This window comes from Otolemur garnettii, unplaced genomic scaffold (assembly GCF_000181295.1).
Source record: "Otolemur garnettii isolate 467f Iridium unplaced genomic scaffold, OtoGar3 scaffold00066, whole genome shotgun sequence".
Classification (NCBI taxonomy): domain Eukaryota; kingdom Metazoa; phylum Chordata; class Mammalia; order Primates; family Galagidae; genus Otolemur; species Otolemur garnettii.
Window position 1 is genome coordinate 3374923 of NW_003852461.1, and position 20358 is coordinate 3395280.

Genomic DNA, 20358 nt, shown 5'->3' on the forward strand with positions numbered 1-20358 from the left:
GCTAAAAGTAGATGGGGCGTGAGCACACAGCCCTGTTGCTCTCTTTGTGTTATTGGTAGAGGTAGTGGCAGCCTTGAAAAGGTGTCAACCGAAAGACTCAAGCTGGACCCTGGCTCCACCATGTGCCAGCTGTGTGACTTGGGTGAGTCGCTTTGCATCTCTGGGCCTCAGTCCCTTCAACAGAAAAATGGAGCTCATTGTATATATTTCACAGAGCTGTGAAGGATTCTGAGATCATAGGTTCAAAATGTATTTCCTCAAAGAGCCTGTGCATGAAACACAGTGGGGCTGTCCCTGGCCAGAGGGTCGAGTCCTGTCCGTGGTCTGGCTGACTCTTCCTCCGTGCTCCGTGCTCCTTGGCGCCCTGCACCTGCAGTTTCCTCTTACTCAACTGTGGCTGCTCAGAGACCCGGCGATATGATATATGATATCCTTGCTTTCCCACACCTGGCCACGCATAGCTTCCTAGAAAGGCACACCATGTGACTTGCACTTTGTAACTGATGCAACCCTCTGTGACCCTCAACTAATATATCTACCAGGATGCCCTATCTAGACTCTATGCAGATCTTCACGAAAGTGTTGAGGTATACAAAAATCAAGAAACACAAAATCTGCACATACAGAAACAAATGAAGCCTGCCCAGCAATATCGTTCAGCTGAGCACGCTGAAATGACCACAGGTGAATCAGAAAGGACGCTGTTGACTGTGTTCCTTGAAAGTGAAATGATGGACCATAACATAGTCTGTCTCAAAACTTTCATAGTGACCCAGATTGAGGGCAAGTAGTAGGTCTGCTTCTACCAGGGTGCCAAACTAGACACATAGCAGGGTTTAGTGGGTATATGTGGAAGGCAGGGGAAAAAATGGGAAGGGGGGAGAAGAAGAGAGAAAGAAACAGAACCCCCCCCCCAACAGCAGCAGTTGACCTGGCCAGTTCTGCCCACTCAGCATCTGGGCAGACACACACTCACTTCTCTCCCTGAGGCTAGAGTCCAGGTACTTTTAGTCTTCCTAGTCAAAAGCTACAAAGTTCACAAAGCCCAGCTATGGCTTGTCTCTCTACCAGGACTTTCCTTTGTGAGTTTAATGACTTGACCAGTCACCCGAGGGTTATGGTTGTGATGGGGTTGTCAGGGGTTACGGAAGAAGATCCCCAATGTAATCTCCCTGTGAAGATGGGTGAGGAGGACCCACCTTCTGTTCATTTGCCCCTTGATACGATGCTGTCTTCAACCCCCCAGGGGTTACCTTTTTTGGTCTAGAATGCCTCCAGACCCCACCCTCACACTCTGCAATGCCCGCCACCACCATGCTGGTAACAGCCAGTCCCCCCAGGTGACTTGTACTTATCCTTCAAAATGCAACTCGTGGGTGACCTGACTAGCAGGGGACACCGTCTGCACAGCAGGCCTGCAGAACAGTTATTAAGAAACCTGAAAGTGGCTCGGCGCCTGTGGCTCAAGTGGCTAAGGCGCCAGCCATGTACACCTAAGGTGGCGGGTTCGAATCCAGCCCGGGTCCGCCAAACAACAATGATGGCTGCAACCAAAAAATAGCTTGGCGTTGTGGCAGGCGCCTGTGGTCCCAGCTACTTGGGAGGCTGAGGCAGGAGACTCGCTTGAGCCCAGGAGTTGGAGGTTGCTGTGAGCTGAGATGCCACAGCACTCTACCCAGGGGGACAGCTTGAGGCTCTGTCTCAAAAAAAAAAAGAAACCTGAAAGTGAGGCAAATCTCAACGCCTAGCGCCTCTCAGCTCTGTGACCTTGGGAAAGTCACCTCCCACCTCAGTGGCTCAGTTTGCCCATCTGTATAATGGAGATGATGGCATAGTCCTCACAGGGTTGCTACAAGAAGTAAATCGGTAGGTGAGTGCAAAGAGCTCGGCACGGCACTTCACACATACAAAGCTCCAAATGGATGGCAGCTGTGCCTGGGAAGGACTCGTTCCTGGGCCCCAGACTTGAGGCGTCCCTCCTCCCACTCTTGTGGTGCCCCGTGCTTGCTCCCACAGCTGCCCTTTATCTCTCTGTTTTAATATCTGCTCCTTACTTATGAGTGCACTGCTCATAGACAGGACCACTCCGCCTTGTCCTCTTCACCATCTCACGCCGGGACGGGCTGTCCCATGAGTGAATGAACTAGTGAGACAAACGTGTGCATGAATAAATAGCATGAATGCACAGCTCTTTAGGCCACGTTGACAGCAATGCTTATTCTCAGCCCCATTAGGGCTGAAGATGGGGCTGCCCGGATGCCCAGAGGGACTCCGGTCTGAACCCTGCCTAGGATGCCACCGTCAGCCCGTGAGGAGAGGGAGCTGCAGGGACCACGAGACTAAAAGGTGAATTTTTGTTACTACTAACTTTAACCCTCCCGCCCCCTCCCAATTAGGTCAGAATGCAGACAGTCATTCATTCATTTAACAAATATTTATCGAGCCAGACAGACACAGTTCCAGGCAATGGGATACAGCAGAGGATTAGATGGGCGTATTTCCTGGAGAGAAAAGGAAGGATGACTCTACCTGTATTCTATGATGAGAGGAGGCATCAACCAACATCACCTAGGGCTTTGGAAGTAAGAAGAGAAAAGAGGAGAAGAAAGGACAGGCAGTCAAGAGGCCCAGAGTCTTATTTTTGCTTCCAGCACAGTCATGTCAACCAAGACACTGAGCTTCTCTCTGCTTCTGGAACACTGGCTTACTCAGGACGGCCTGTCTGTCCTACCCACCATAAGCTCGGACACTCCTACTGGGACTGATGACAGAAAATGCTACAAGGTCATGGACAGATGGCGATTGGTTGGCTCATCATTCACCTCTGCACAGGTCTACTTCTTCATCAGTACAATGGGGATAGCAGTCCTCACCTGACCACCATAGGGGATCACCAGGGGTCAGAACCCAGACTGTGGAAGGAGAAAGTCCTTGTCACCAACGAGGCGCTCTGACAGCATAACTCTTTGACCCACTCTCCAGTTTCAAGGCCTGGCTTTCCCGGGTAGCTCACTTGGTCTCTGATTCTCAGTGTTCTCATCTGAAAAATGGGAATAATAATTCCTGCCCCACATACTCCACAAAGACAGCTATGAGGAACCTTCACAGGTGTTGTCATGCTATGTAAATAGCAAGTGCTCTGTAAATTTGAGGAGTGATTATTCTTTTTGTCATCATGAAGGATTATGTTCACCACAGTATAATGGGACATAACTCCAACTTTCCGTCCACACCATGGTGTGTGGGCATCAGCTTTCCCTCTCTGAGCCTCTTTCTACTTCCCTGTCAAATGAGGACCTTAGATTCTCTTGAAAAGTCAGGATGCTGGCTCGGTGCCTGCGGCTCAAGCGGCTAAGGCGCCAGCCACATACACCTAAGGTGGCGGGTTCGAATCCAGCCCAGGCCCACCAAACAACAATCATGGCTACAACCAAAAAATAGCCCAGCATTGTGGTGGGCGCCTGTGGTCTCATCTACTTGGGAGGCTGAGGCAGGAGACTCTCTTGAGCCCAGCAGTTGGAGGTTGCTGTGAGCTGTGATGACACAGCACTCTACCCCAGGGCGGGGGGGGGAGGGCAGCTTGAGGCTCTGTTTCAAAAAAAAAAAAGTTAGAATGTTAATGGCTTCAAAAACAAAAAAGTGATACTCAGGTATCACTATCTATTATTTCAGGTAGTCTAAACCTAGGGGCCAGGCTGGGTGTTACAAAGTCTAAAAGGCTTCAGGGCCACAGGCTTGTTTCTGAGTCTTCACTGTGTCATTACGGCTCCTGCCGCTCCAAACTTCACACCCTCACCCGCTAATGCCCAAAGGCAAGAGGAGGGAAGTGTTTGTCTCGGATCTCTTAAGAATAAGGAAAACTTTCCCAGATGTGCCCCTTGTATTTCACGGTGGGGAAGGGGTGAGGTGCAGAGACAAGAAAGGGACCCTGTGCCTCTTACCTAAACAAGTCAGGGAAGGAGAAAAGGAATCATCACGAACAGCGACAAATCCGTGTTCTGAGGAGAAAGAACATGGCGATGGCTGTTGGGTCGGCACCGCCCAGCTGCCAACACACATCCTGGGTGCTCTCAGGTCCATTCCAGCAGCAACGTGCAGAAACCTGAGATCAGCCTGAGGTCATAGACCATCCCAGGAGGGGCTTAGTCGTGAAACCCTTTCCTCGTGGACCCCCAGACTCCAAGCCCTACACTGCCCCTTCCAGATGGACGGAGTGGTAGGTGGTGCTGATGAACAACCCAGGACCTCTATGCCTGCGAATCAGTCTGGGCCCTGCAGAGCTCTCAGCCAGGCTACAGCACTGGCAGGTTCCCGGATTGTGTTTCTAAAACCAGCTTAGCCTGCCAGGGCCTACGCTGATGATCACTCACTTTCCTTCCTGTGTCTTCTGATAAATAACAGAAACCAAAGACAGGGACTTAAATAAGATAAAAGTCTTTTATTCCCCCCAGGTAAGAAGTCCAGCAGTGAGGAGCCCAGGGAACCCACGTCCCTCATACATTTGGCTCTTCCATCCTCACCACAGACTCACCTTCAAGGCCACTCTGGGGGCTGAGGTTGCTTCTGTGATGCTATCAATGCGTCACGCCCTAAAAGGATGAGGGCAAAGTCGTATCCATCATCCCCCACCTACCTCTCTTCTCAAAGAGCTTTCCCAAAATTCCACCCCAAAACCAATTCTTTTTTTTTTTTTTTTTTTGGAGACAGTCTCAAGCTGTCACCCTGGGTAGAGTGCCGTGGCATCACAGCTCACAGCAACCTCAAACTCTTGGGCTTGAGCAATTCTCTTGCCTCAGCCTCCCAAGTAGCTGGGACGACAGGAGCCCCCCATAATGCCCGGCAAACCAAAACCACTTCTTATATCTCATTTGCCAGAACTTGGTCTCAGCATCACACTGTGTTGCTAAGAGGCTGGGAAATAGGCTTTTAAACTGGGCATGTTGCAACCCCCAATTCATTTAAACCCAGAAGAGGAGAAGAAACACCGCCAGGCAGCTGGCAATCTCCACTACAGTCCCAGGGCTGACAATGAGAGAGCCCTGGATGAGAACTCCAGGCAGTTGAGAATTGCAAAGTGTTGAGGGACAGGGGACACTGGTGTGTTGCTATTTGTTTGGTTTTGGCTGGCTTTCATTCAGCTACTTATGGGACTCCAGGCATGTCACTCACTTCTCTGAATTTCTGCTAATATAAAGGGTGGGACTGCTAGAGCCACTGTGGCAAGATGAATCGGAGAACAGATACAGTCTTTCATCTCTTTGCTTAGATATTCACCGAGAAGCTGCTGAGGCACCTTCTGTCCACCAAGTGCTGGGCTGGGCATTGTGGATTCAGAGAGTCACAAAAATCCTTCCAGGAGTTGATAGTTACTTGAAAAGAGCCCAGGAAACATGCGGGGCAAGAAATTGTGCCAAATTCTGTGCTAAGAAATTGGAGGCTGGAAGAAGAGCACGGACAGGGATGCTCCAAGGCATTGTCAGGACGCTGAGAAGATGCACAGGGGCTTGTGGGTAGAGGAAGTCGGGAAGCACAGGCAGGAGACCTGCGTGTGAACAGGTGTGAACCCTGAAAAACCATACCGTGTCCCAGGATTATTTTCCCACACAACATTGGTCCTCGCATAGAGGTTCTGGTTTCTCAACCTTTTCCACCCACTAGTATTGTTTATTCTGCTCGTTTGAAGTCAAGCTGACATGAAATCAGTTCCCAGATCGATCATTTAACAATGCAAAGTCAGGCTCAGCCCCTGGGGCTCAAGTGGCTAAGGCGCCAGCCACATACACCTAAGGTGGTGGGTTCGAATTCAGCCTAGGCCCGCCAAAAAACAACAATGATGGCTGCAACCAAAAAAAAATAGCCGGGCGTTGTGGTGGGTGCCTGTGGTCCCAGCTACTTGGGAGGCTGAGGCAGGAGACTCGCTTGAGCCCAGGAGTTGGAGGTTGCTGTGAGCTGTAATGCCACAGCACTCTACCCAGAGGGACAGCTTGAGGCTCTGTCTCAAAAAAAACAATGCAAACTCAGGCCAGGGTTTGCATGGGGCCCGCTTCAATGCCTGAGTGCCCTCAGCCCCTGGAGGTAAAGACTAAATGAGATCTCAAGTGCAAGTACGCCTAGCGGTCCCAACACACCTACAGCCAGGGCTCCCTTCCCTCCCCACGGCTGCAGGGAGCCAGGAAGGCAAATGGCTTAAGGAGAGCAAAGGCAGTTTCTGTGTCTATGGTATTCCTAAGTTGTAACAGGAACAAGAAAAAAATCAGGTGAGAGAGAAGCCACGATGGCTGCCAAGGAGTGGACGGCATTGTTCAGCCCTGGAAAAACTGCTGCCAAGGGCTTTGAAAGCAGGGAAAAGGTCAGCAGCTCACCAGAGAACAACGCGCGGCCTGTGACCTCCCTCCATCATTCCCATGGCTCCCCGTGCGGGTTTCCGCCTCTGGAACATGGGAAGGTGATCCCTGCCCTGCAGGGCTATCTGGGCTGTGTGCACCGCCCGGCAGCAGGGTTGTGCATTGGAAAGTACGGGCCATCCGAGGAGGGACGCAGTCTCTGTCTGCACAGCGCTGCCCGGCTGGTCTCCTCGCCTCCCATGCTTCCTTCAGGGTCTCCTCCACCCCAAGCTCTCCCTCCTTCCTGTCACCTTCTAAATCCTCCCCACCTTTGACAACCGCTTTTCTGAGAAGCCCCTTCTGGTGATGCTAACTACAGTGTTCTCATGCTGTCAAGGTGTCTGCAGACTGGGCCGCACCGTGACAGTCGCTCTTCTTTCTGCAAACTGGGCCACACTGTGAGAGTGGCTCTTTCTTCTGCAGACTGGGCCGCACCGTGAGAGTGGCTCTTTCTTCTGCTAAGTTTGTATTTTTGTTTCTGTTCTGTCTTTCTCATCTCACTCAGCAAGGACCCCACTGTCTCCACTTCCCCCTTATAGCCTTATAGTCACTCTCTGAGGGCCCTCCCTCTGCCCCCCACCTGTTGCAAATCTCACCTTGCTTCACTGCTGCAGTAGAGACCACCTTGCCTGTGCACTCCACCGTGATGGTTTCAGTTCCCCAGATGCACTGTGCTCTGGTTCCCCTCCTCCCCGTCATCCTTCAGACAGCACCTGCCTCATCTTCACCTCCAATCCTGCTCAGATAAGTTTGGCTGCTGTGAGTTTCCCTGCTCCCTGGGCTCCCCGCAGCCACGCTCAGCACTGCTGAAATTAACCAGTTGCTCCCTTTCTCTCTCTCTCACAAACCAGGGCTGTCTCTCTCATTCTTCAGGTCGCCCCCCAGCACCTAGTGCAGTGCCTCCCCAGGGCGGGCGCATAAGTGACCCATCCACCCTTCACTCTGCACTGAGCTCACAACAGATGAACAGATGTCATCACCCATGAATTCAGTCCAGCAGCATTTCTCCAGTGCCTACTACGTGTCAGGTTCCAGGCTAGCTCCTGGAATAAAACGATAAGTAAATCTAAATTTCTGTTCTCAAGAAGATACCAGGCAAGAGGAGGCAAGAAACCACAGCAGTGGAAGGGGAAGAAGCTGTAAGTACGGAGACGTCCTTCCTGCTGTAGAAGAACTTTATCTCGGAGGATCAGGGAAGGCTTCTCAGAGGAGGTGGTAGCGATGGGTCTTTTCAGAAAAATGGGAGTTTTCCAGGTTTAGGAAAGAGGACTGGGATGACCAAGGTGGAAAGAAAGTCGTGTGCAAAGACAGGGAAGGAGGAAAAGGGCCACCAAATTCGGGAAGCTTGAGAAATTCAGTGTCATGGGGTATGGAGCCCAAGAGGGGAGGGGAAAGTCTCCATCTTTTTAAAGGCTGCATAATATTCCATCATATAAATGGGGTATATGTATGCTGTGGAATATTATGCAGCCTTAAAAAAGTTGAGACTTTACCTCTTTTACATTTACATGGATGGAGCTGGAACATATCCTACTTAGTAAAGTATCTCAAGAATGGAAGAAAAAATATCCAATGCACTCAGGACTATTATGAAATCAATTTACAATCACTCACACTTTCATATGAAGAATAGGTCACAACTATGGCCTAGGATGAAGGAGGGAGGAGGAGGGATGAGAGGGGAGGGGGAGTTAGATCAAGGGAGGGTGAATGGTGGGATCACGCCTATGGTGCTTAATGCAAGGGTACATGTCGGATCTATTAGTGTAGAGTATGTAGAGTGTGTCTTAACACAATAATTGAGTAAACGAGATAAGGTATATGTCAACCACTGTGATGTAAGCGTTCCTAATTCTATATGAAATCGGCACATTGTACCCCATAAATGCATTAATGTATACATGATCTATGTGTTCATTATTTAATAAAGAAAATTGTTTAAAAGAGGGGAGGGGAGGCCACGAGGCTTGAGAGGAAAGCAGGGTCTGACTGGGAAGCACTGTGCATGCCACATAGGGCTCCCGCGGGCAGCCGGGGAGCCAGGAGACAGCTCTGAGGTTTAGAAAGATAACCGTGACTCAATCTGGTCTCATTTACTAACCTCCCTGCTCACCAGCCCTCACCCATCCTTCCATTCTTCCTCCTACAGACCAGTAGTTCCCAGAGGGTGGCCATGAACCAGCAGGATGGCATCAAGGAGGAACTTGGTGAAAATGCAATTCTCCAGCCCCACTGCACCCCAGTGGCATCAGAAACACAAAGGTGGGGCACCTTAACAAGCTAAAGCACACTCAAGTTCAAGAACCCCTGATCCAGACAAGCCCGTCTCCTAAGAAGAGACAGGACTAAGGTGCCGCCTTTAGCTAAGAGTTCTCCAGAATCACACCCCCGTGGAGGACTTACACCTACCAGCAGAGAGACAAGAGGCAGGAGGGTTCTTGCCCTGCATACCCCACATATATTTCAGGATTGAGCTCAGACACGAATGAATCTGAGTCCTGGTATAGCACCGTGTGGCCAGGACTCTGATGGAGAGACAGCAGAGGGGCTCGGCGCCCTGCTCTGCCTGCTGAAGGGAGAGGGCCCCGCCAGAGTCTCTCTAGGGGCACTTGCCTCCCTCCCCTGGCACAGGGCAGCTGCAGAAGGGGATCCCAGCTGTGCAGGGCAGGGCCCCGGGGTGGGGGCACTCCAGCAAACACCGAGGACATATGTTTCATATTATATGCAACATTCTTTGTGGGAGCCCCAGTGAAAAACACACATGGCCAACCATCCCTTTCTCAGAAGGAGGGGCCCCAGGAAAGGGGATTTTGGCTACAGGCTTTATCAGCAGTTAGAAACAAAGTAAAAGCTCTGAGCTTGTTAGAAAAACTAACTGTGCTTCGGCCTTTCAATTTCAAGGATCAGGAGATGGTCTGGATTATCAGCAGACACCTGAGGAGACACCTGAGGCCCCCTGTGTCTCAAGACAACAGCGGAAAGGACACAAGATTTGGCGATTACCCTTGATTTCTTTACCATGTGGCATGAAGGACCCACCCCCTTTGCCGAACACTTCGCCTCACCGGGCAGGTACTATGAAGAACCCTTGAACTGGCATTTGCAAGGGTGCATTGTTCAACATACTATTGCCTAAAAGGGATCTTTATTATCATTATTAGATGTAGAAAATGCAGAGGGAAATAGTGTCCAAAAAATTATCTAGCAGCATGATATGGTGGGAAGAATGTGGATTTAAAGCAGGGGTCCTCAAACTTTTTAACAGGGGGCCAGTTCACTGTCCCTCAGACTGTTGGAGGGGCGGACTGCGGGCCCTGGGATGAGTCGGCTGCTAAGCAGGACAAGCAGTGGCGGCAAAAACACCTGGCAGGCCAGATAAATGTCCTTGGCGGTCTGCATGTGGCCCACAGGCTGTAGTTTGAGGACGCCTGATTTAAAGTCATACATCAGTGAATTATAGATCCCACCTTCACCAATTACTGGCTGTGTGACCTCAGGCAAGTTACTTTACTTCTCTGAACTTCTCACCTTTCTCATCCGCAAAATGGGGATAAGAGTATCGGCCACAAGCTTGGGTTACTGCAAGGACTAACTGATACCCTCTGTGAGTGTCCCAGGCTGATAGAGGGTACTAGATACAGGTGTAATGAATGCCTGGAACTGCACCACCCGCCCATCCATCTTGGTTTGGAGACACTCCAAGACTCAGCTGTGCTCTGCACATCCCCTCACTGCAGGGACGAGCTTGCCTCCTCCCCATGCTGCTCCTCTGAAAGCCATTCTTCATCCTCACAGCTCTGGCAGCCTCCCCTCTGCCTCGATCAAGTTACAGACCCATTTGTTTTCTCCTCACAAAGCGCTGCAGTCTGTGAGATGACTCCCCCTTCCCCTCCAGCCCAGCGAGCTGGGCCAAGAGTTCAGCACCGGGTAGTACAGCCCCGGAGTTTCTCATTAAGGCACACAGAAAATGTCACAGCTGGCCCCATGTTCATTCTCTTGTATGTGTCTTCATCAATTTCCACGCCCCTGGAAGCAGCTCCCAGCACCCACTTCTTTTCAGCTGAGTAAGTTCCTGGGAGGGGAAGAGGGAGCTTCTTAAACCCACTCAAATCCAGCAGGTGTTGCTGAGGGATCCGATTCAAGGCGGAAGGGACAGCAACTAACATTGGCAGAATGCCTTACGTGGACCAGGCTCCTTTGTGTACATCTTTCAAATCTCAGCATAAGAACTGCTTTTCTGGGGGCTCCTTCCCTGACCCCCCCCAAACAGCCAGTGACCCCCCCCCAAACAGCCCCTCCCTTAGCAAGCTGCATTTCTTCTTGGAATGTTACGTCTGAAAGTATGTGTTTAATGCCATTCTTCCCCTATAAGCTTCAGTCCCTAACACAGAGCAGGTGCATTGACCCCATGTCAGTGCTGTGGGATAAATATTATTTTCTGGGTTTGGTAGAGAAGGCAGCTGAGACCCTGAGAGGCTTGAAATGGCTTGCCCAAGGTCATGCAGCCAGTAAGTGGTTGAGTTATGATTCAAGCCCAGCTTATCACCGGCCCTCACAACATTTGGCTTATATTATGATCAGGCTGGAAATGTTAACAAAGGCAATTCTTAAAAATAAAGAAGCTGAAAGTGTTTGCCCATAATTCCATCTCCAGCCCCCAACGGACCATGATTTATGCTGAGCAAGAGAATTCTGAGGGCTTTGCACAGCCCACAGAAGGCAGAAGAGTAGGAGCAAGGCTGCCCTTGTCCCCCAGCTCCAGGGACGGACGGGGTCCTCACACTGAGCCCCTCCCAGCTTGTCCCAACCAGGGCAGGGTTTGGATGAAAAGTCCCAGGAAAACAAAGACCACATTTTCCCCTGTGAAGCAGAGAGGCCACTGCTGGGGAAACAATGGCCTTGCAGGGGATCAAAGGCACTGAGCCCAGACTGGGGACAAAAGCTGAGACCCAGCTTGATAAGAATGACAACTTGCTCTTCCCTTCTCCTTGCAAAGGCCTCCAAGAGCCCTTTGAGGCCTGCCCACCTTCCCAGCCTCACTACCCAACTCCTCTCCCCTCCCCCAAACAGCAGCACTCCATTCGGGGCACAGTCTAATTACTCTTCCCCGGGACCCAGGATCCACTGCAGCCTGCTTGCACAGAACCTGGCACCTGTCTGTGGTTATAGCTCTGATCATGCTGAATTACCATAACCATTTTCAGTACCTGCCTCTCCCCCCAGAACTTGCCCACAAGGAGGCCACGACAATTTCTTAACAGCTTTGTACATGCAGGGCCTGACAGAAGAGAGGACCATGGGTAAATGAATGGTGTAGAGATTAATTTATGCGCCAGTGTTGTTTGAGAGCCTACCGTGTGCTGGGCAGAGTTCTAGGTTCTGGAAGGGGTGTGTCCTTTCTGAAGCTAACCTAGCTGGGTTAACAGGAAGCACTGGGCCAGGCTGAGAAGGCTTCCCAGAGGGAGTGATAGCTGAGCCAAGACCCGAGGGATAAGTTACCAATAAGGAGTCAAAGGGCAGAGGGTGAGAGGATTAAATGTGTGTCACAGGATTAAATGTGTGTCACAGTTGGCAATGGGATGGGGCAGCCTATAGGAAAATAGGGCAGCTCACTAAAAGCCCACAAAGAGCTTGACGGCAGAAGTCAGGAGAGCAATTCAGAAAGTGTAAAGGTTAAATTCAAAGGCCCAGAGAGACCGCTGTCACCCACGGTCACTCCTTCCTCTGGCAGATGGAGAACAACAGAGCCCAGCTCCCTGCTGGGATCCCAAATGTGCGGCAACTATGAGATGATTTTGGAAGACCCTTCTCCAGCCTGCAGAGATAGGCCCCTGGGATCAAAGGGCAACGCATCCTCAGGAAACACCCCTCTGAGGACCAGGCTTCAGCCAGAATTTCCTTAAAGGGACTGCTACTTATCACAGCAGCAATAACAAGAAATGGTACCTTACGACATCGTGTTCATTCAAAAACCACTTACGGTTTGCACCTTTACATAAATGGCTCCATTTCTTCTAAAATTAATGTCAAGTCCCAGGTCTTAGAGTCAATGAGACTGGGTCTTTAATCAAGTCTTCTTGTTAACTGGGACCTTGGACAAGCCACGTCACCACTCTGAGGCTGAGTTTCCTCATTGGTCACTCGGGGCAAGTGCTCCCTGCTGGCAGGACTATGGTTAGAATAGTGTATTACCAAGTACCACAGATGGGGTGGCTTAAACCACCGAAATTTATTTCCTCATAGTTCTGGCAGCTGGAAGTCCTGATCAAGGTGTGGCAGGGCGGACTCTCCCTTTATCTTCCACGGGCTTCCCTCTGTGTCCCAACCCCGGCTTCTTGTAAGGACGCCAGTCATATTGGACTAGAACCTTCCCTGGTGGCCTCATTACAATTTAATTTCCTTTTCTTTTCTTTTTTTTTTTTATTAAATGATAGCTGTGTACATTAATGCAATCATGGGGTACAGTGTGGTGTTTTCATATACAATTTGAAATATTTTCATCAAACTGGTTAACACAGCCTTCATGTCATTTTCTTAGTTATTATGTTAAGATGTTTATATTCTACTTTTAGAAAGAGTCACTTGTACCCTTGTAAGATAAACCATAGAGGTGATCCCTCGAATCACCCTCCCTCCACCCATCCGCCCCCCTAATTTCCTTTATAAAGACCCGCATCTCCAAATACAGTCACATTCTGAGATACTAGGCTTTACGATTCCCACACCTGTATTTGGGGGGACACAATTCAGCCTCATAACAGATGCAATGATGCTTCTAAATTTCCTCCCATCCCCTGGCACACAGCAGACACTGTATAGATGGCAGGTGTCACAGGTACTGGTGCCTCGGGAGGGAGTGTGGAATAGATGACTGAGGCTTCTCCCTCTTGTGCCAGGACGGACGACCAGGGGCCAGTGAGGTGGCTGGGTTCTCATCTGCCTTTCTGCCTGGGTACTCTCAGAAGACGTTGATGCCTTCTCTTCAGTTACCACAAAGGGAGGTACCCCATAACATCTACATTCCCTTCCTTCTCACACCGTTCCACTATAAGGCCCCAGCACTTGCCACCCCGAAACCCACAGGAAGGAGCAGAATCCTGCCATTTCAGTGCCCTTAGCTCACAGAGGACTCAGCTTCCTGCTGCTGCTACTGAGTGAGTAGAAGCTACTCCAGAAAACATTTGCCTTTCCCCTACTGCCCTTCCCAGAAAGTGGGAGGCAGCAGTTTTCCTAGAGACAATCAGATACGATAGCATCAGGCCAGAAGAAATAACTCAAGGAGCCCATTGTCTCCAGATCACCTGCTGTTACCTTGGGCCAGATTCATTCAGCTAACCTTCCGGGGCAGGACACAGGGCCAGAATATCACCTTCGAGGTAACTTTCTCATTGTGCTGCTTGTTCAGTGAGATGGGAAAGAGGTTGTTGGTTTTATTTCTTTTTTTTTTTTAAAGACCGTATCAGCACATCCTATTTGCAGCGTGGACCCAGGCAGTTCCTAAAGACTGGCTTTAGCCTATTGTATTTGCTTCCTCTTTGAACCCGGTCAAATCAAGATAGTGAAGCCAAAAGAGATGAGTGAGCAGAGGAGAGGCGCTGAAATGGCACTTTGGCCCTGCAGAAAAACAACTGAGCTTGGAAAGGGCACTCATGATCTTTAAGCCAGTGAGGCCTTGGGGGTGGGGGGTAAGGGGGGGGCTCTCTGTGCCCTCCTCAAGCCTCACAGTTTGCATTGATTTTCAAAATGACCCCAGGCTCATTACAGAAAAATTGGAAAACAGAAAAGTGGAAATAAGCATATTACACATATGTGTGTGCATACATACGTAAACACATACCCACCTCCGCACACGCTCAGGCCGTATGCCTGTCCTGCTGAGATGATGGTTAAGATAAAGGCTATGAGCACTCGGGTATGTTTTACTCATCTCACTTTTTGTGAAGTTGAGATCATACTAGAGATCAAGTTTTACATCTTTGTTGTTTTAATTAGCATATATCACAGGCATATTTTTTAAAGAAAAACGTTAATGCCTGCATAATATTTCACTGAAGTGATGTACCCCTGTGACCCAACCATTCTCCTGTTGTAAGTTGGTTCTCTTTCTTTTTTATTGAAGACAACTTTTCTTTGATTTGTTAGGCTATAGTAATTAATGCTACTTTGGAGATTCATCTGCTTTAACAACCTTTTTCTGTGAAAATGTCACAACCTTGGCTCAGTGCCTGTGGCTCAAGTGGCTAAGGTGCCAGCCACATACACCAGAGCTGGCAGATTCATATGCAGCCCGGGCCGCCAAACAACAATGACAGCTGCAACCAAAAAAACAGCCGGGTGTTGTGGCGGGCACCTGTAGTTCCAGCTACTTGGGAGGCAGAGCCAGGAGAATCACCTGAGGCCAGGAGTTGGGGGTTGCTGTGAGCTATCATGCCACAGCACTCTACCCTGGCTCAAAAAAAAAAAAAAAAGAAAGAAAGAAAAGAAAATGTCACATCCTTAATTCCATATGCTATATTCTTTTTCTTTCTTTTTTTGGTTTTTTTTTGAGACAATCTCACTATATATGTATATATATAACGTATATAAATATATGTGTATAATGTATATAATATAATCTCACTACCCTCAGTAGAGTGCTGTGGCATCACAGCTCACAGCAACCCCAAACTCCTGGGATCAAGAGATTCTCTGGTCTCAGCCTCCCAAGTAGCTGCGACTATAGGTGCCCGACACAATGCCCGGCTATTTTTAGAGATGAGGTCTTGCTCAGGCTGGTCTTGAACTCCTGAGTTCAGGCAATCCACCCATCTCAGCCTCCCAGAGTGCTAGGATTACAGGCGTGAGCCACGGTGCCCGGCCCCATATGTTATATTCTTAAACCAACCCTGAGAATCACGTAGAATTCGCATGTAATAGACGAGGATGACAGAGGCCATGTGATGAACCAGAGCCCACCGTCTTCTACCCCCTTACCCTTCCTGTTAAAAGGAGGTTAACTGATGAGAACACAAACCCTCCAACAGTAGGTCCCATCAGGAAGAGATGGGGCGACTGGAAAAGAGACTTGTGACACAGAGACATCATCCGGCATCGGCCAGGTGGACAAACTGATAAAAGAAAAGAAAAATCAAGCAGGCTTGGGCTGTACAGCCACAGAGGGCAGAACTGTGACACATGTACAGAAATTAGAGATGATTTCCACTCACGGTAAGGAGGAAGTGTGATGTATGGGTGACTACAGGGAATTTACATAAGACAGGCTTGAATTTGGAAGCCTGCTCCATTACTTACTGGTTATGTGACCTTGGGCACGTCCCTTGAACTCTAGACAACTCATTCTCCATACGTTAAACCACATAAGGTGAACATGATGATTAGCAGCAATGGGCATCTAGCAATGGGTTGCTAAGTAACAGGGGCTCCAATAACGGGTACTATTATTTATCTCACCAAATTACGGCTGTTCAACCTTGGAACAGGCTGCTTTGTTGTTCAGAGACAGGAAACCCATCTGCTTAATACACGGTGCAGACCCCAGAGGTTAACTGGGTGATCTCTAATTCACATTTTAGGGAAATGGTGAGACAGAAGGCTGGGGCTAAAGGCCTTGCTCCATCGCTTAGTAGCTGAGGCATAAGGGCAAATGTCTCGCCCCGTGCAGGCCCCAGATCCTAGTGTAGAATGGAGATAATAGTAACAAACTCCTCACGTGGTGACTGGAAAGGAGGAAAGACGTTGTGAAGAGGTAAGCTCTCGATAGAACTGCCAAACCTTCTGTCCATTAATTTTATGATTATCATTCCTACTCCATGATGAGATCACTCTCCTAGGGCTACATGTAGAAAATACACTGAGCTTCTGGTGAAACTGCTGCCCTCGGCCTCCGTGGCTCTTTCACGGCGGTCACAGAATTTTAGAGTGTTGTTTGGAGAGAGCTGGTCGGGAGGTGCAGTACACACCTGGATTTGGAAGGGCCTAGGAAGCAGCCTGGGGAGCTGCCTTCCACCTCCAGGAATGTGTACGGTATTTGCAGAGCACAGGTGGCCTCTTCTCTAGGATTGGGTCAGGGACCATGAGGACCCTCCCCCGGCCCCTCACCTCTGGGCACGAGGCACACACAGGTTTCAGACACAGCTGACCCCTGGGCTGGAATGCAGTGGGCGCGGCCTGGCACATCGTCCATCAATTTTCTAGGGACGGAAAGATCCCAGAAGCGCAGCGTGGATTCATCCGTCTGATCTCAGCCGTCCCAGGGTCTTTAGGGGATTTATCTCTCCACTGATCACAGCAACTAACCGGTACCCTTCACTCAAACACCCATTACGTGAGGCCAGACATTCCTGCCCTCACTGCACAGACTGCCATCAATCACTTAGGAATAGACAGGACTTGCACGCTGGGGAAGGGATGGCTTGTAGGAGCTTCATCCCATAAATCCAGATTAAGTGCTTCTTAGCCAACATTACCTTTCTTCCATGGAAGACGTGGGATTCAGTGTCCTCAAAAGCACAACTGAGCCGTTGAAAGCTTTGAAGCCAGGTAGGCCTGAATGTAGATATCAGTTCTGGCATTTATTATATGATATAAAGCAAGCTGATGTGTGAATTAAATGAGATAATGTGTGTGCTGGGGCCTTAGCCCACTGCCCAGGACACAGCGAATACTCCACTAAAGTTATCTGGTATCAGCTGTTGTATGAGCTATGTGATCTTAAGCAATCCACTTACTTTTCTGAGCCCCAGTTTCCTCATCTGGAAACCACCTCAACCAGAAAAGGCAGTTGAGAAGGAATCAAGTGGGTTCCCGGGCAGAGCCAGCTGGGTTCATTTTCTACTTCTTGTTGTTTAATGGTTTAATGTCTTAGAGCTTCAAGATCTTTGTGAAATACAAACAACAATACCCATTTTTTAGGGCTGCTGGAAGAATTAGAGATAATATCTGGAAAGTACCTCGTGAAAAGCAACTATGACATCATTGCCCATGGGTGACTGGCAGAGTGATTACCACCTTCGTTTTGAACAGCAGCAATTTAAATTTGCTGTCTGAAGCCGCTGCCTTCTCCAAAGGGTGGAACAGGATAGTCACCAGCCAATGTGGTGGCAAGCGGGCACTGAGGTAGGTGCCGTGGACATAGCCGATGCACCACATCAATTAAACCAGAACCAGGCTCAGATTACACAGGCAGCCACGGAGTGCTTTTGTGGCGGAGATGAAGACTCTCCCATCTGTCCTTCCCAGCGGCTCCCTGCCCTGGTTCAGGAGCTGAATATTCCTCTAGAATCAAATTCAAGGACTAGCCAAAATAAAACAAACCCTCAGCCTTCGGTTCCCAACTCCTTGCTCAAAGAGCACAATGGATCCCTAATATCCCCCAATAAAGTTCAAAACCAGAGCACAAAGTTAAAGTCTTCTGCAATTTTCCACAACTCATCACAAGGAGAGCTCATGGATGCCCTGGTGGGGGCCAGGGAGCCTAGACCAGGTGTCAGGCGCACCTTAGCTCATGCCTGGCCCTGCCAAGTGGGGCCTAAGTTGTGTGGAAGAAATTTCCCCAGAAAAGAAAAGTGAAAATTCTTCCAGCACTGCAAGATGAGACACGGGGTTCGGCGCTTCCCGGGTTATCTCAGTTAATCTCCCAGCAGCCCCTCTGATTCTTCTTGTCTCTGCTTTGCAGATGTTAAGGTGGAGCTGAAGGGCAGTGAGAAAGCCCATGAGCTCATTCCCCTGCGTGTCAAATGGGGTCCTGACAACCCCCCATCGCATCTCTTGTATTAACTTGGATAGACCTGAAGAACATTCTCCCCGGTAAAGTATCACAAGAATGGAGAAGCAAGTAGCCAATGTACTCCATGCTAATATGAAACGAGCAGATGAACAAACACATGCCCACACAAGAGAAAAACTCAGTTAAACTCAAGTGGGAGGGAATGGGGAGGATAAAGGGGGGAGTGGAGGAAGGAGGGGACTTGCACAATGTAGGGGTATATGACGCAAGTCTGGGGGAGGGACACGCTGCAACTTGGACTTTACCTAACAAATGCAAGCAGTGTAACTTAATCACCTGTACCCTCATGTTAATCTGAAGTTTAAAAAGAAAGAACACCTCCCAAGAGGAAGTACCGGGACACCCCCCACCCCAAACGCTGCTAGGCCCAAGGCTGTGGCCACCATCACCATGGCTTGAGGACTGGTACTATTTCTGGCTTCATCCTCCTTTCTTTGAGATCTACAGCCCAACTATAGAGACCAGCATAATGCCTGAAATTAGTATGGATTCCAAAGAAAATTGCTAATTATTTCTGAGCCTAGACTTATTAACAGGTACCCTTCCCAAAGTACCTGGCACCCCCAACCCAGCCTCAACCTGGCCCAAGCGTCCCCCGTTACACATCCTCAACCATCTACTGCATTCATCTTGGAGCTCTTTTAATTACACACACTGGGAGCATGAAGTCTGTAGAATTCAGGAAGGTAAGAATTAAGTCTAATTTGCTCATCACTTATCGTCCCTGGAGCTGATTCATCCTTATAGAACAAATGGAGAAATTAGCAGGACCAGTTCACCTGGCGGCCGGGTGTGTGTGGTATCAATTGCAACAGGAAGGAGCTAGAGAGAGAACTCAGCCAGGGGCACCTGAGCAGAGTCAGAACCCACTGGCCAGGGTTTGGTGAGTTGGTACAGCGACAAGTAGACTAAGGAGCTGGGCTGTTTCTCCTCTGTCCTCACTCGCATTGCAGGACCTGGGGAGGTGCCGTCTCCTGCCGAGATCACGTCTTCCTCGCCTGAGAGCTGGCGAGGTGGGCTCAGCAGAGTTTGCAGCACACTTCCAAATCTGCTGCTACACTGGCTAATTCCTCCTGCTCCAAGTTTTAAGGACACTTTGAAAGAGTCGGAACTGTGTCCTAACTATTAAAATATTGGAGGCAGCTACTGAGGCTGTAGCACATGTGGACGCACCCCTAAATCAGAATGGTGCAATGACTCAGGTATTTCAAACGGGAGGTGAGGCCACACGTTAGGTGGGGTTTTAATGTATTCAGAAGGATTCTCAAGCTCTCTCTCTCTCTCTCTCTCTCTCACACACACACACACACAAACACAAACCAGACACAGGTTGAGAGAGGGATCTGCCACTGGCCTTTGCTATTCTTATCTACTTCCTCCCAGGCTTTTCTTACTTCAAAGCCTTGATCAGCTGAGCACTACACACCACCTCGTCCCAATCACCTGGAGTGGTAATTGCAAGTCTGTCAAAAGCCATTTCCAGGCTTCCCAGCAGATCTTCTAACTTTGATTTTCTTTACCTATCCCTCACGGCCTCCCCCACGTCTGAGACTTAAACACTTAGCACAGTCCAGGAACTATTCTGATATCCAGGCACCTCATCTGGTAGGGAACCACATGGAATTGCCCACATTCTACCATTCTTGGCCTTCGAAAGTGCCAATTTCACTCGGTTCCACTAATCCATTGGCTTATTTGATTTAAACCTCACCCCAACCTTCCAAGCAGACGCAGCCACTCCTGTGTTACAGTGGAGAACATGAGGCTCCGAGGGGTTAAGCAACTTGCAGAATCAGGACAGAGCCAGGAAAAGGCACAGGTGGGATTCAGATGCAGGTGGGGGGACCAAGCCCTGACTCCTCCCTCTAGACTGTTCCTAAACAATCCCCCACTGCTCTCAGGACCGCAGCAAACACAGCACACACGGACCTCATTTCAGCCACGGTGTCCCAGAGTGGGCATTCCCTCTGGCTCGACAAAGAGTCGTCAGTTTGTCCCCCAAGGCCTGGGCTGTGTGTGCAAGTTTTCAGAGAGCTGTATTTCTTGTCAAAAACTAAGCTGATGTTTTCTCTGGAATTGCTTTTGGAAGGGAGCATGATTGCTGATTAAATATGAAGTGGTTTGAAACCTAAGTGTCCCTCTGAATAGCGTAATATTTACTCCCAAGCAGGAAGGAGTGCCAAGGGGCTG

At 49.5% G+C, this 20358-nt stretch overlaps 1 long non-coding RNA gene across 1 annotated transcript; it reads right to left on the reverse strand.

The window, feature by feature from the left end:
* Positions 1 to 2448: 2448 nt before the first annotated feature.
* On the reverse strand, positions 2449 to 4660 carry LOC111726451. The gene is made up of 3 exons (XR_002774216.1): positions 4532 to 4660; positions 3942 to 3998; positions 2449 to 2912 (listed from the first exon to the last, which is right to left on the reverse strand). It is a non-coding gene; the product is annotated as an uncharacterized LOC111726451 (long non-coding RNA).
* Between the last annotated feature and the right edge of the window lie 15698 nt (positions 4661 to 20358).